The following is a 15,665-nucleotide window of genomic DNA, read 5'->3' on the forward strand; positions in this document are numbered from 1 at the left end:
CCAGAGTCTGTGAGCCCTCCCCTTCCCCTCGGGCCGAAAGAATCCCCTCCCCTGCCCGTCCTTCGCCTTCCGCTGCCCCCAGGCTCTGGCCGATTCTCATCCACACTTCCGTCCCAGCCTCTAGCTGAGGCTGTTTCAACCCACACACCCCCTACTTAATCTTGGGGCGAGGGGGGTTAAGCTAGCCACAGGGGTGAGGCGCCCTCCACCCCAAAGTGAAATAGGGGACAAGTAGGGAAGAATCATTTCCTTCAAGGTCCTTAGAACTCCCTAGAGTGGTTCAAAGTCATAAGTATCAAAATCACTGGATGTTTGAGGGGGAGCATATTTCTGGGCCCTCCCCCAAACTCTGTCTCTCAAATCTCAGAGGGTGGGCCCGGGAATCTGCATTTTCACAATTTTCACAAGGGACTCTTCTGTTCAGATGTGAAATCTTGGCCCAGAGTTGCTGGCCTGGGGATGGAGGTGGATAGGGAAACTGAGACATGAGTTGGCCTCCGTTACCTGAAGGGCACCTTTGCCCTTTGGAAATCCAAAGAGGTGTGCCTGTCACCTGCCTGTTCTGCAGCCCAGGCTGGACTAGAAGGGGCAGAATTCCTGTCTTCATGCTCTTAAGTGGGGCACACTTGCCCCTCAAATAGGAATGGGGGGGCGGTTGGAGGAGCAATTCTAGAGGCCCCGATTTCCCCACCGAGAATTCTACCTGGGGTCTCTGATCTAGCTAGGGGAGGTGTGTCTCCTGGCCAGTGTGTGTATGTCTGTGACCCACATAGCCCATGACCTGTCAACTCAGAAAGCTATTCTGATGTCCCCCCGTTCCTCACCCACACAACCGGGGGCCCGGAGTCTCCCTCTACCCTCCCCATCTGCCCTGGTCCTAGGGGTGACAGTCCACCTGCAAGACTATGTTTGATGCGAACAGGGTCCCTTTGCTCCACAGATACCAGATTAGAATGAACAGAGTGGACCCTAGGACCCAGAGAACAACCGAGGCACAAAGCCTTCCCCCCTCCCAGCTGCTTCCTGCATCTCAGGCCTTCCTGAGGCCTCTGCCTCCTCCCCCGCCCTCTTCCCCTCCATCCTCTTCCTCCTCTTCCCGACTCCCACAGGCCTGGAATGGCTGGCGAAGGGAATCCTCCCACCTCAGCACTGCAGGGGCGTGTGTGTGGTTTTTTTTAAAGTATTAACCTGTTAGCATGAGCAAAGGAGCGCTGTACTGGGTAGGGATGGGGCGGGGTAACTGCCTGGGAACCAAGCATAGTGGGATGAGGGGGGCCAGGAACCACGGGACTAGATCCTGAGGCTGGGCTAAGGGGGAGGGATGATTTGGGTTCTGAGCCAGAGGGCCGGAAATGAACCCAGACCTCTGGCTTTCCGATACCATCTGTCTCTTTTTTGCCTGGTTGCCTGGGAAACTGCCCCTCCCCAGTTTTGCACTTTGGAATAGGATAGCGTAAAGACAGGACACCATCCCCAGGTTGCCCTCCCTCCCTTTCAGGAACAAGCTCTGTGACTCTGGTTTCCAAACTCAAGGATGGGACTGGAAGCCACCCCCCTTCCCAAGGGTCCCCCAACCCCCCCATGGGTGGGCAGAGAAATCTCACCCAGTTGGAGGTTGAAGGGTTGGGCAGAGTGTCCCCAGAAGCTCTTGTGTGGGTTGGAGGAGGGCACAAGCCCCTGGGTGCTTTGCCCAGAATCTCCCACACCCTTTGTGATGAGTCATCTTAACTGGTCCTAGCCCAAGGGGTCTGTGCCCACGCCTTTGGCCAGGTGGGAAAGCCCTTAGCCTGTGAGGGTGGGAGGAAGAGCTGAGATCCAGCTGTCAGGCCCAAAGACCTGGGGTCCCCCCAACATCTTTTGTAGCAGCTTGGCATGAACTAGAACAATTGGGATGCCCTGGTCTCCGTTGTCCTGAGGCTTCCAAGGGTAAAACCCCTTTTAAGTGCTTTGGGATGCAAGAGAGAGGAGCTGGCCCAGAGCTTGAGTGACTGAGGCTAATGAGTGGGATTATCATTTCATGGGCTCCTGGTCAACTCAATGACACCCCCAGCCAGAATTCCTAAAGAAGCTTTTACAGAGCAGTAAGTGCTTTACTGCAACTACTTCCCAGGAGCCAGGCACCAAGCTGGCTGGTGATGGGTGGGGAAAGGGTGTCTTCTCCTCCAGGCCCTCCCTTCCTGACTGGGGAGGGGGGGGGGGCAAGGGGTGGTGGCTGCATTTGGGAGGATTATGATAAAAACCGAAGGGTTTTAACTTAATTTTAATTTCCTTGAGCTATAATGCTCACCTCCTTCCTCAGGATAATTTAACCACCTTTCCTCTTTCCAGTATCCTTTTGGAGGAGGCCTAATTGCCTGTGGTCATTTTTGGATGGAAGTTCCTTTCCTACCTTTGCCTTGGGACCTGTGCTAGAGTAGTTCCCAAAATGGACCCAGGAGCCACATGCACTAGCTGTGTGACCCCTCCAAGAGGAACAAACCGAGGCCCGGAGAGATGGAAGTGATGGGAACAACAAAAGATAGGGTGGGAGGGGAAGGAGGCATCTTTGCCAGTCTTGGTCAAAAGGCCTAAGGTCTCCGTAGGCAGAGATAATTCCTTCAACCCTTCTCCTAGTAAAGTCCCTCCCCATTTTCCCACACCCCTAGGTCCAGTTAGGGCCCTCTGGGAAGATGCCCTTTTAGGGTTGTTCCTCGAAGCCTGCAAGTTTTAAACACCAGGTGTGACTGCAAAAGCTGGGAGAGACCTGATCTGTGATAAGTCTCAAGCCCTCAGCACCTTGGGCTCATGCCCGGGCTTGGTGCCCAGGTTGGCTTCTCTTCCCAACTCTAGGCCCAAGAGACTTAGCCTCCAAAAGTGGCATTCCTACTGCCTCAGTCAACTGAGCCGAGTCCTAGGCCCTGCCCTATAGCCTGGGCAGTGGAGCCAGTGGTCTCCCCCTAAGCTCTGCTCTCCATGGGTCCTCTGTCAAGAGTGGGAGATACAACGATGCCGGAAAGGCATGCACATATGTACACGCTTACATGCGGAAGAACTCAGATGTCAGTGTGGGAGGGGCCTTTAGTGGCCCTTGAATGTCCCCTTCACAGTTGCATGCTTGAAGCAGAACAGAACATGAGCTCTGAAGCCAGACCGTGTTTGTCAGAATGCCTACCTGCTGCTTCCCAGCTAAAGGACTTACACTAATTTCTTTTTCTGTAAAATGGAAATAATTATCAACCTCAGAGAAATGAGGATTAAGTGAGTTCAAAATGCATAAAGCACTTAGACCAGGTCCAAGCAGACAGTAGGAGCTTAGAGTATCAGCTGTTACTGCACCCATATCTGAACATGAATAAGTGTTGTGTGTGCATGCGTGCACATGACTGGGCAAGTGTGGCAGAGAATGAACATCAGTGTTTGCACTTTTAAGTGTGTCTTCACAGCATTCTGGGCCTCTTGCTTCCTTCCAAGGTCCATTATAAGAGATCCTGAAATAGAAGGATCCGCTACCTGTGACTTCACCAGATCTTTTGGGATCACCCCTGGAAAGATGGATCTCTACCTCCCAAAGGGTTTTTCGTTCCTACCTCTTGGTGTCTCAAGTTCTTCTTTATCCCTGCAGAGGCAATTATGTAAAAAATTGATCTAACATACCCCCCCCCCCCCCCCCCCCCCCCCGGCTCCCTAGCTGGAAGCTTGCCCTGCTGCCTTTCTAAAGTCACTCCAGTGCTTCTTGAAAAGCTGGGATACATCTTGGAGGGTTGGGAGTAAGAAGGAAGAGTTGGAGTGTGAGTGTGTCATACATATGTGTGTTGTGTGCCTTTGGGCTGTGCATGTGTGTGTTGGGGGTGGGGAAAGGGGTGGGACAGAGATGATTTCTCCAAATCATCAGTTGCTTTAAAAGAAAGCCTATATTTAGCAGGGCTTAGAGGGCCTGTAAAAATGTACTTTGCAACACAGACAGCAGTACCTGTGGGAGCTCCAGAGATATGCAGGGAGGTCAAAGAAAAGAACATATCCAGAAAGACTGAGCAATATATCTTGTGATCAGAAGATTCAAAGAACTCTTTCTACTGCTGACCTGAACTGCTCTGAATACTCATATCTGTGATTTGATGGTTTCCATGTTTGCTCCGCCCTTTGGATCTTGTGCACTGGGCACCTGAGGAGGGCACTAACTTTGAAAGCCACCTTCTTCCACCAGCTTCTGCTTCACCTGCCCTGGGCCCCAGGAAAGAGCATCCTGTTCCTGCCAGTGCCCAGCCTGCCCGGTTCCACTACACTCCTCTAGGCTGGCGAGGCACCTGGCACAGGCACAGCTTCAGCAACGGCAGCTCTCAGGTTTCCTCCTCTCAGCCCCTTGCACTTGAGGGTGGCCTTGGTGGGGGGTGGGACTGAGGTTAATCCTACCCCTTCAGGAAAGTTCTATTTTAGAGAACCTGAAAAAATATATATATATGTATATACTTTTTAACTTTTTTATTAAAATATTTTTGAAAAAATAAGTTCGGAGACTCATATAACAAACTCTATTTACAAATGCCGGCATTTTGTCTTTTTGCTTCAGGTTTTTTCATATAGAAGAAATAGAACATTAGCATTTGAGCTGATGTCCCCTTTCTCTTTCTCCCCAGTCCCGTTGCCCTCCCTCCTCACTCTCACCAATTTGGAATGCATCCTTTCTAATCCATAATTGTGTATTTTTCCTACACATTTAAGTACTTGTAAAGCAGCATATCGACGGTTTCTGTATTTAAAAAATTTACATGATGACCATTATATCATGAGTATCATTTTGTCTGTTTCTCACTCCATGTGCTTTTCACAATGGAGTCGCATGAGTAATCTACATGGCTTTGGTCTGTTCATTTTAGCTTCTGTTTAGTATTTTACCATATGAACAAGTCGCAATTTATTTACCAGTCAGTCTCTCTACTGACAGACACCTCGGCTTTATCTCACTCTCTCTCTCTTTTCTTCCCACTGCTGTAAGAAGGGCTGCAATAAACATCCTAGAAGCAGAAAGCTGGGGCTGTAGAGCAGGCAAGTTTTCAGCTTGACTAGTACTGCCAAACTGTGCTCCTCAGCGGCTGAACGAGTTTATGTTCTCAGCACCAGCATTTGTACAAGACGTCCTGTTTGACCACATCCTTGCCAATACTTGCCCTTGTCAGACTTTTTATTTTTGCCAGTCGGGTGGGTATGAAATAGCTATCTCATCTAAATCTGCATCCCTGCCTATGAAGTCAAGCATCCTATCAGGCTTGTTGGCCATCTGGGTTTCCTCCGTCACGAATCGCTTTTGTCCATATCCTTTGCTATCCTATTGCAGCTTTTGGTGCAAGTTACAGAAAGCCTAACTAGAAGTGGCTTAAGCCAAAGGGAAATTTTATCTCATATAACAGGACATGTCAGTGTAGGCTAAATTCAAAAGGTGAGCTGTGACATCAAGGGCCAGGTTCTAATCTCTCTGCAATAGCTTCCTCTTCATGCTGGTTTTCTCATACACTTGTCCCCTCATGGTCCCAAGATGGCTGCCTCAGTTCCAGGCATATCATGTAGACAACAGTGTCTGGAGACAGAAGAGAGGGGTTGTTTTCAATGGGTTTGCTTTAACAATGGGAATTTATTGTCTCAAGGTTTTGGAGACTGGAAGGATTGCTTCTTTCCAGGGTCAGGAGCATTTTGGAGGGCTGGCAATCCTTGGCATTCATGGCTTCCTCATCACATGGCATGGCTCTCTCCTTTCTCTTCTGGGTTCTGCTGGCTTCTGGTTCCTCCTTGTGTCTCTCTCTTTACAAGGCCTCCAGTCCTAGGATTAAGACTCATTCTGATTCTGTCGGCCACACCTTAACTAAAAATAACATCTTCAAAAGGTCTTGTTTATAATGGTTCACACCCACAGGAATAGGGTTAAGACTAAGAACATTTTTTTTCTTATCATGCTATATTTAGACTAATCACAGTTCACTTAATGGGGCTGAGGAAGGCCCAGTGCTCCCTAAAACACAGACCCTGAATAAAATTGGGGTTCTATTAGAGAGGGAAAAGGGGCAGAATGCCACTTGGGGCAGCACTCAAAAGCTGTGTTGTTTTCTTATTGATTTCTAGGAGATCTTTATATATTTTGGATACTAACCTTTTATCTGTTTTATATGCCCTCAACATTGCCTTCCAGACTGGGCTTGTCTTTTACCTTTGTTTATATTGTTTGCACAGCAGAGGGTTATTAAAATATATAGTAAAATTGATCCATTTTTATGAGTTGTCTCCTTTCTAAGAAATGCTTTCCTACCAGAGATCGCCTACATTTTCTTCTAATTATCTTAAAGTTTTGTGCTTAGCTTTCAGGTCTTAATCCATCTGGAATTGGTATTTGTGGAAGAATGGTGTGAAGTTTTTTCACAAAAAAGCCAATTGTCACAACACTGTTTATTGAGTAGTCTCTCTCATTGAGTTGCCATGCCACCACCATCATAAATCAAATTCCCACATATGCTTGGATCTGTTTCTGGGCACTCTATTCTATTGATCTCTTTGTCTGGCCCTGCACCAACACCACATTGTTTTAATTACCATTGCTTTCAAATAAGTCTTGCTACCTGGTAAGTGCAGGTTCCCCTCCTTATTCTTTTTCGAAATTGTCTAGTCCCTTCTTGGCTGTTTGTTCTTCCAACTAAATTTTAGAATTAGTTTGCCCGGCTCCGTGAGAAAACCCTGTTTCAGGGATATTTATTGGACTTTCATTAAATTGATAGATTAATACGGAGAGAATTCCCTTTATGATATAAAGGCTTCTCATCCCTAAATTTAATACATCTCCCCCTTTATTCCCCTTATAGCCTATAATAATGTTTTTCTTAAGAAATATCTGGGAACATCTTTTAATAATTTATTCTGGGTTCTGTACTATTTTAATTTTACTGTGAATGATTTCTTTTTAAAAAAGATACAATTTCTAATAAATAATTGCTAGGTTAGGAAAACACCAGGTTTTTTATTTTCTATGTATTTGGATGTTATTTGTCCACTAACAATGCTGAGCTCTTAATAACTCTCATAATATGCCTGTAGAATCTCTTGGATTTCCTATATAAATAATCACATCATCTGCATATAATGGCAACAGATTTGTCTCTTTTATTTTCCTAATCCTCCTATCGCTGGGTGGAAGCTCCTAAATCTGACCTCTTTCGGCTCTTAGGCTGAGCCACCGGCTGGCTCAGGGAGGCCACTGCCTTGCACTGTCCATTATAAACAAGTAAAAGACCCCTTGCTTCCTACAGAGCTTCACAGTTTACAAAGCACTTCACTTCCATTATCTCATTTGATTGTTACTACCCCCACTTTACAGAGAGGGCGTGCCTCCCTGGACAGGGCTCTGGGCTCCACATCCAGAAGCCTGGCTTTGCAGAGCACTGCGCCGTGGGGCCTCAGACAGTCCCTTCCCTTCTGTTTCTCCCTCTGAAAGCTAAAATAATTTGGCCAAGGCTCAGCAGGCAAGGACGCTTGCCTGCCATACCAGAGGATCCGGGTTCGATTCCCGGTGCCTGCCCATGTAAAAAAAATACTACTAATAAAAAAAATAATTTGGCCAAGAACGACGTTTGGGCCCGATTGATTGATGGCCTCCAACCAGGGGTCACGAGGCCCGAGGAGGAACCCTTTGAGGCCTTAAGCCCACTACTGAAAAGGAGGGGGAAAGAGCCTAGGTACTCTTAGGGAATACGTCGTGGGAGGGAAAGGAGGTGGAGAGATGTGAAAATGTCCTTGGAAGTCCGAAGGGTGACAGAAAGCTGCGGGATTGGTGGGGAGGGTGGAGAAAGAGGTCATTAGGTCTATTCTTCGGTCTCTACGAGGGCTCTCTTCCCTAGAATCGTTTGGAGGAACGTCCCCTGGACCCGGAAGGGGACGGGGTGAGACCCGAAGCCTCTGGGTCCTCTCCTCCGACGCCCCTTCCGACCGTCGCGTACAGCGTGCAATTGTGACGCGCACCCCCCCAGCCGTGGGCGGGGCGCTCCCGGCCCCCCCCCCCCCCCCCGCCTTCCCTCCCGCTCCAATATTGCGCAGGCGCAGGTCTGCCTGGAGCAGGCCAAGGCGCCCTCTCGTGGCCGACGGTCAGAGTCGCACCCTTTGTTGTTGCGCTTGGGGCGGGGAAGAGGATGTGGGAGAAAGATGTGGGTGGAGTCTGGGAGGCAGATGCGAGAATCAAATCACAATGTGCAGGATCCCTTTGTCCCTCAGGACAATGTGTTCTCCTTTGTTTTAGATGCAGATGAAGAGAATACGACCGTCAGTGGTCACGAGACTTAGGGAGACAGGTTCAGAGAGACCGAAGTGAAAGAGACAGAGTTGGGTATACCTTCATTCAATTACTCACGTTTCCATCATTTATTGAGATGGATTTATTGAGAGACAAAGAACCAGAGGGGTTAAACTGAGGCACTGACCGGCAAAGATGGGGCAGAAAGCTGGGGAAACAGATGCGGATGGACTGAAGCAGGGAAGGCCAGCCAGCCGGGATCAGATAGCTAAGGCAGGGCAAGGGACGCTCGGGCTGCGCTTGCAGAGCCGGGTCGCAGAGCCGTACACTTGACCACTCCAGTTCCCCCAGACAGGTGCTCCAAGCCGCCAGGACTAAATGGAGAACCAAACAACTCCCAAAGATGGAACGACTTGAGAACCGGGAGGGAGACTGGGCTGCAATGAATTGAAACAAATGTTTATTAAGTTTCATATTAATACTGATGATAAAAAAAGTTAATTGGCCACAGTATGGAGGATACTAGCGGACAAACATTTCGAAACTGGGAAATAAAGGAAACATTTATCCCGTCTTTCCTTTATGAACTGTATCATTGGATAACCAAATGGCAAGCGAGGGGAGGTTTTCTTTGTCTAGAATTACTCCAGCTACTAGAGGAAGATGAGGCGATGGAATTTGATCACCATTTTGCAAACCGTAGAGAACCAATGGACCAGGCACTGAGCGTCAACAGCTAACACCGCAAAAAAAGCATGATGTGTCTCCTGGTAGAAGAAGCAATACCACCACCTTCTAAAGTGGTCTCACCAAAGAAAATCAAACCTAAACCTGATCAGGCCATTAGATCCAACTGTTACCCTACAAAGGCAGTGGATTCTTTCACCCCAAGCACTCAAATGACCAGCTCCTGAGACACTGGGGTTTCAAAGAGAAAACGTTTATTACTAAGTACACAGTAGGAGAGCAAATGGCCTATCAGCCCCAAATCTCTCCCCAAACTGCAGTAATTCTGATAGTTTTATAGAATTAAAAAATGGGCAGATTTTAGGATAAGGAGCACTGTGAACTAGCTGATGTAATTAGAGGTAATCTACTTATTGGGCATGTGCAGATTGATTACATGCTTAGTCACAGAAGATATGAAAGAAAATGCTGACTTTAATATGATGGGCAGGATTTTTTAGTATAATAAGGTATAGGTGATTTATAGATTAAAGTTTAAGCTACTGCGCATGTCAGACAGCCCATTTTGGTTAGATCCAGTCTCAGTTATCAAGCTAACTTCAGATTTGGGGTGAGTTAGTTCTGGGCTGACCCAAGACCCTTCATTAATAAACATCAGGGGATGTCTTTAGTGATTACAAGACTCTGAAGTTGAAAAACTGGATAAATGAGTACAAATGAAGGTTAGTCACCAGGTTTTGATACTATCAGGGGTACAAGATAAAGGTTATATAATCATTATCAGAGACTAAGGCAGCTGGATTACAGTTCAGAGATTTCAGGTGTTTCTTTCTGTCTACTCCAATATACCTGAAAGCAAAAAGAAATATCTATATAATGATTCAGTAATCAAAATCATCCCTTACATCCTAATTTCTTGGTTCAATTCCTCCCTCTCATTTGATAGTTATCTCTCAATCTTGAGGGATGTCTGAGTGATGACTCTTCTAACTGCTTCAAGGCTGTAAAGGGATGTTGTCATTGAGGATGATACTGATGAAACTGGTTCCTTGGAGACTCCAGTATTTCTGGGTTTCAGAACTTCTCTGGTATTGGAACAATCTAGGGAACAATCTAATTTTAAGTCTCTGAAAAGCAAACTTATTAAGTAAAGTTTTATAGAGCCAGGATATCTTTCAGGGTTTGCAGGAACACTTGGTAGGACTTTGCCTTATTGTGGCAGTTTCAAAATCTGGCTGAAACTTGCATAAGAGTAACCTCCCAAATGACCTCTTGACTCAATTTAAATCTCTTAGCCTTTGAAACTCTATTTCTTTGCCCTCTTTTGGTCAACTAATCCATGACGTCAGGGCCAGGCTCATCCTTGAGACTTATGTCTCATGATGCCAGGGCCAGGCTTATAGGATGGAAATCATGTCCCAAGTAGGGGGCAAGGTCAGAGTTTCGCTTAGAGAGAGAGGACCACATCTGAGTAATAGCAGAGGTTCTCTGGAGATGACTCTTAGGCATTAATTATAAGTAAGTTCAATTTGCTATTATAGAAATAAGTTTCATAAGGTCAAGCATCAAGATTGGGGCCTTGGCTTATTAAATTGGGAACCCATCTTAAGAAAGTGTCAGGAATTCCTCAGGTAGGGAAGTTTAATAGTCTATTTTTCCCAGTCCGTCAAGGGACTTTGAAAATACTTTTTCATATTCTGTCCCAGATAGTCTGAAATGTATCATGGTCTAACATTAACTTGTACAGGATATTATTCCTTATTCTAGGTCTATATCAAATAAAGCTGAATCAGATTGTTTAACTAGACTGACTAGACAGACTAAATGAGATACAGAAAATTTAAATTTTTGGCAAAATAAGTATTTTTCCTTTTTGTCTCACACAAAAGTTAAAGTTTTAAAATACAGACAATATATATATATATTTACCTTGTATATTGATTTACCTTAGTTTTAACCAGATCTGGTTCAATCACAGCTTTAATCAGAATTTGATGTTTTTCTTCTTCTTCTTTTTTTTTAACAGTGGCTGTATGGAGTTATGCTGACTTTCAGAGCTGGAGAACTAAATCTGAGTCTCAGGTGTCACACAGATACTTAAAGTTCCAGGGAACTACTAGATTATGCAAACAATGTCAATGCATTTCAGAATTTAACGATAACAGTTTAAAAAGCTTCAATCTAAGCTTTAATTTTTATAAGCATTTTAAAATGAAGCTACTTTCAGAAATAAAAACATCAGACAGTTGTTTTATATTGACAAACCATAGCAAAGGTTTAGTTCTTTCACTTTTATACATTTACCGGAGCTATGTTCATTAATAGATAAAATATAATTCATATCAATATTTATTAGACCTATTTTATTCCTAGATTTACATTAATCCTCCAGTATGGTCATTCAAGGACAGCTCACAGTCTGGGGAGCTTACCATGGGTCTTGCCTCCTTGGTGAATCCTGAACCTCAGATTTTTTTCTTCCCAGAACTGTGAGATTGCAATGAACTTCATGTGCTTTCCTAATTTTTTAATTTTTATTTATTTATTTTTTGGGGTTCATGGTTCCAGAATCAAACCTGGGTCTCCTGCATGAAAGCATCCTACCTCCGAAACACCCATGCACCCACTCCATGTGCTTTTTAAACTCTTGTTGCCCTTCTCTATTTAGCTTCTCTCAGCCTGTATTGCTTTGGCTGGGCACATGCCTTGGTGAGTAGCAGCGTGGATTTGGGGCTGACTTTTCTGTGCTTTATTTTCCTATGGGATCTTGGCCCGTCGACCATGTTGCCTTAGGTGCCCTGAGATAGTTTTTGTCTTACCAGCCCTGTGAGACTCCAAACTCTGTTGAATTTTCTCCCTTTTAGGAGGTTTTATTTAAGACACCACTGTTCGTCCTTTTTTCCTTGTGTATCCCCCTTGCTTACTACCTATCTTCCTTCTTTGTATTGTCTGCAATACATTTGTCCTGCCTCTTTTTTAAAAGTCTTTCCTTGTTACAGGTGGAGCTGTGTCCTATGTAGCTGACCACATATTCTTTTAGAGAAGTATTAGAGCAAAGCAGTGCAACTGACATGGAAATATGGCTGTTTCTATGATCTATATCTTTTTTTAAGAATAACTAAAACCATGACTAACAATGCCATACCATTATTTAACGTCATGCAGACTAGTTTCAGGATATAATATGGACAGTGACAACATTGCCAAATTTTCAGGAATTTTATACAATCTCTAAATATATGAATAATATCTTCCCTATACAAATTTAACCAGCAGCAGAATAGAAATTCCCTTTTAACCACTGTAATACCTCCCAAAACCTCCTACGCAATATGTTAAACTACTTTAGCATCTTAGTTTTACCAGGTGAAAGAACAGATTATTTGTCACAGTTTTTCCCTTAACAGTGAGAAGCCTTGTGTTCTGAAATAAAGGATGATAAGGCCAACTGTGTTAGTTAGATTCAGTTGTCAACTTGGCCAGGTGAGCATACCTAGTCTTGTTACTGCGGACATAAGCCGATGGTACCTGAACCTCATCTGTTGCTAATTACATCTGCAGTCAGCTAGGAGGCGTGTCTGCTGTAATGAGTGACCTTTGACTTAATTGGCTGGTGCTTAAATGAGAGACGCAATGTAGCACAGTCTAGCAGCTTGGCATTCCTCATCTCAGCACTAGCAGCTCAGCCCAGGCCTTTGGAGATGCAGAAAGAAGTCACCCCGGGGAAAGTTGTTGGAACCCAGGGGCCTGGAGATAAGACCAGCAGAGACCATCCTGTGCCTTCCATGTAAGAAGGAACCTCAGTGGAAAGTTAGCTGCCTTTCCTCTGAAGAACCAACAAAATAAATCCCCTTTTATTAAAAGCCAATCCATCTCTGGTGTGTTGCATTCCGGCAGCTAGCAAACTAGAACAAAAGGTAAGCTCGGACTGCAGAAAAGTTTTAGAAGAAGGCCATAGAATTTAGAGTTCCTATGTCCTTTCTTTAACTACTTCCGATTATTAGATCTATTTTACTAAAAGCTGAGATCAGGACAATTGGAAAAGGTCTTTGCTTTTTCCAGAGGAAGCCCTTTGGCAGTTTTCTGCTGCCTTAGGGAAATTTCAGGGTTTGTTTTCTAATGTCCAGGTTTTGAATCTTGCCATTCAGAAAGTTTCTTCTCTCTCTTTTTTTTACTTCAGAAGTACAAATTTGTATAAAACCTCTCTTTATTTCTTAAGCAATTCCAATAGAGCATTTTTCCCCCAATTTTTGTTACTTTGTTATTGCCATCCAGAGGTCAGGCAGGCAGACACAAATAGAAAGTTAACCTAGTTACACAAGAAACAGAAACACAGAAATACTTTTTTTTTATTAATTAAAGAAAAAAAAAGAAATTAACCCAACATTTAGAAATCATACCATTCTACATATGCAATCAGTAATTCTTAACATCATCACATAGATGCATGATCATCATTTCTTAGTACATTTGCATCGATTTAGGAAAAGAACTAGCAAAACAGCAGAAAAAGATATAGAATGTTAATATAGAGAAAAAAATAAAAATAATAATAATAGTAAAAAAAAAAGAAAAGGAAAAAGAATAAAAAAGACAAACAGACAGACAAAAAAAAAAAACCTATAGCTCAGATGCAGCTTCATTCAGTGTTTTAACATGATTACTTTACACTTAGGGATTATTGTGCTGTCCATTTTTGAGTTTTTGTATCTAGTCCTGTTGCACAGTCTGTATCCCTTCAGCTTCAATTACCCATTATATTACCCTGTTTCTAACTCCTGCTGGACTCTGTTACCAATGACATATTCCAAGTTTATTCTCGAATGTCGGTTCACATCAGTGGGACCATACAGTATTTGTCCTTAAGTTTTTGGCTAGACTCACTCAGCATAATGTTCTCTAGGTTCATCCATGTTATTACATGCTTCATAAGTTTATTCTGTCTTAAAGCTGCATAATATTCCATCGTATGTATATACCACAGTTTGTTTAGCCACTCGTCTGTTGATGGACATTTTGGCTGTTTCCATCTCTTTGCAATTGTAAATAACGCTGCTATAAACATTGGTGTGCAAATGTCCGTTTGTGTCTTTGCCCTTAAGTCCTTTGAGTAGATACCCAGCAATGGTATTGCTGGGTCGTATGGCAATTCTATATTCAGCTTTTTGAGGAACCGCCAAACTGCCTTCCACAGTGGTTGCACCATTTGACATTCCCACCAACAGTGAATAAGTGTGCCTCTTTCTCCGCATCCTCTCCAGCACTTGTCATTTTCTGTTTTGTTGATAATGGCCATTCTGGTGGGTGTGAGATGATATCTCATTGTGGTTTTGATTTGCATTTCTCTAATGGCCAGGGACATTGAGCATCTCTTCATGTGCCTTTCGGCCATCCGTATTTCCTCTTCTGGTAGGTGTCTGTTCAAGTCTTTTTCCCATTTTGTAATTGGGTTGGCTGTCTTTTTGTTGTTGAGTTGAACAATCTCTTTATAAATTCTGGATACTAGACCTTTATTTGATATGTCATTTCCAAATATTGTCTCCCGTTGTGTAGGCTGTCTTTTTACTTTCTTGATGAAGTTCTTTGATGCACAAAAGTGTTTAATTTTGAGGAGCTCCCATTTATTTATTTCCTTCTTCAGTGCTCTTGCTTTAGGTTTAAGGTCCATAAAACCGCCTCCAGTTGTAAGTTTCATAAGATATCTCCCTACATTTTCCTCTAACTGTTTTATGGTCTTAGACCTAATGTTTAGATCTTTGATCCATTTTGAGTTAACTTTTGTATAGGGTGTGAGATATGGGTCTTCTTTCATTCTTTTGCATATGGATATCCAGTTCTCTAGGCACCATGTATTGAAGAGACTGTTCTGTCCCAGGTGAGTTGGCTTGACTGCCTTATCAAAGATCAAATGTCCATAGATGAGAGGGTCTATATCTGAGCACTCTATTCGATTCCATTGGTCGATATATCTATCTTTATGCCAATACCATGCTGTTTTGACCACTGTGGCTTCATAATATGCCTTAAAGTCCGGCATCGCGAGACCTCCAGCTTCGTTTTTTTTCCTCAAGATGTTTTTAGCAATTCGGGGCACCCTGCCCTTCCAGATAAATTTGCTTATTGGTTTCTCTATTTCTGAAAATAAATTGTTGGGATTTTGATTGGTATTGCATTGAATCTGTAAATCAATTTAGGTAGGATTGACATCTTAACTATATTTAGTCTTCCAATCCATGAACACGGTATGCCCTTCCATCTATTTAGGTCTTCTGTGAAGAAATACTTTTGAAAGGGACAAATAAAGGATTGAATATATTACCTTATCCCATTTCTACCTTTTTTGCAGAATAGTTTCAATTGTAATATCCTTAATTTAACTATAATGGAAGTATTTTCATTTTAAATAATTTGAGGCCAGATTATGTTAAAGAGATAAATTATTTTTTATTAGACTCATAATTAAATTTTTTTCAATTGTCAATAGAGCCCAATTCTAAATTTTTAATGAATTTCCATAATCAATAACCAATTAGGAACATTTGACCAATACAAATGCAGGAACATACCAACTAACACATTTAAACAGACACATGAACTATTATATTTAAGTAACACACCAATTAATAACTAGACCAAACACACCAACTTAATAATTAAACAGACATTAAATGCTTTACATGCAGATTAACAACTAAATAGGCGTTAAACTCTTACTATACCTAGGTAACACACCAGC

This window comes from Tamandua tetradactyla, chromosome 6 (assembly GCF_023851605.1).
Source record: "Tamandua tetradactyla isolate mTamTet1 chromosome 6, mTamTet1.pri, whole genome shotgun sequence".
Lineage (NCBI taxonomy): Eukaryota > Metazoa > Chordata > Mammalia > Pilosa > Myrmecophagidae > Tamandua > Tamandua tetradactyla.